The 1,042-nt window shown below is 36.9% G+C and overlaps 1 long non-coding RNA gene across 1 annotated transcript; it reads left to right on the top strand.

Annotated features, from left to right (window-relative positions):
• The first annotated feature begins 482 nt into the window (after positions 1-482).
• Positions 483-825, top strand: LOC119414856. Its single transcript, XR_005187022.1, has 3 exons — positions 483-520; positions 650-665; positions 777-825. It is a non-coding gene; the product is annotated as an uncharacterized LOC119414856 (long non-coding RNA).
• Positions 826-1,042: the final 217 nt, after the last annotated feature.

Raw genomic sequence — 1,042 nt, 5'->3', positions numbered from 1 at the left:
TCCAGCTGCGTGTGTGACAACAGGGCAAATTGGCTCGCCTAAAGCCTGTCTTCTCTTCAAAGAAATGTTATCAATTGTGTTGAGTGACCAAATGACCAAATCCAATTATGATTCAGAATATTTGTAGAAGAGAGGATCTACGCAGTTTCACAGACAGGACAGAGCAAAAGCACAGAGAGAGAGGAGAAGACGTCTGCCCATCCATAGTGGAAGGAACAGTTTCATCCATCATGGATACGAGTGGACTGTAATTTCAAGTATTTTCAAATTCGTACAAAAGGGAAAATACATTACAAAAAAGCCCAAACTGACTTGATTTCAATATAATTGTTGTCTCACTAGGTTGAAAAGCCAATAATCTTGTACAGAACAAAGTGTATGGAGACTAGAGGAAAAAACACATTTTTAAGGGTTTGCTGCAATTGGTTTTCAACATAACTGTTTTCTTGTTTCAGATGGAGAAACATTACATCAGCCAAAATATAGAAAATTATAAAGAAGTTGTAGTGACCAGTGTGAGGTAAACAACTTCCAAGTGTATTTTGTTTTATAACATGCACAGAAAATTTGTGTTATTTATTTTACATACATGTTATTGCATTGCAGTTATATAACCCTTATTGTATGTATTTTTATTTATTTATTTTAGCCGTGGAGAGCCTTTGGTAAGATTGTCAGAACACATTGCAGAGAAGTTTAAGTTTAATAATACTTTAATATCATGATCACAGAATACAAAATAACACTGGTTAGTAACAGTTTTATCTTTATTTCAGGTAAGACTTTCCGCTGAAGCCAGAACTGTCTACAGTACAAATAAATACAGGTAAATTAATAAATGACTACTTTTGGTCTATGGGAAGGCTGGGCTCAGTGGTTAGAGCTGCCATCATTCAGTTAGAGTCAAAGTTTAGATTCTACCAGTGTGCAGTCACATGTTGAAGTGTTCCTGTGCAGGACCCTGAACTAGAGTTGCGATTTCTGACCCAGGCCCGTGCACGACCAGAACCGAAATTTGGGCCAGGTCGAGCCAAAATTATGT

Source organism: Nematolebias whitei, chromosome 1, assembly GCF_014905685.2.
Source record: "Nematolebias whitei isolate Nwh7 chromosome 1, NemWhi1, whole genome shotgun sequence".
NCBI classification, from domain to species: Eukaryota; Metazoa; Chordata; class Actinopteri; order Cyprinodontiformes; family Rivulidae; genus Nematolebias; species Nematolebias whitei.
This window is presented reverse-complemented; position numbering and strand designations above follow the sequence as displayed.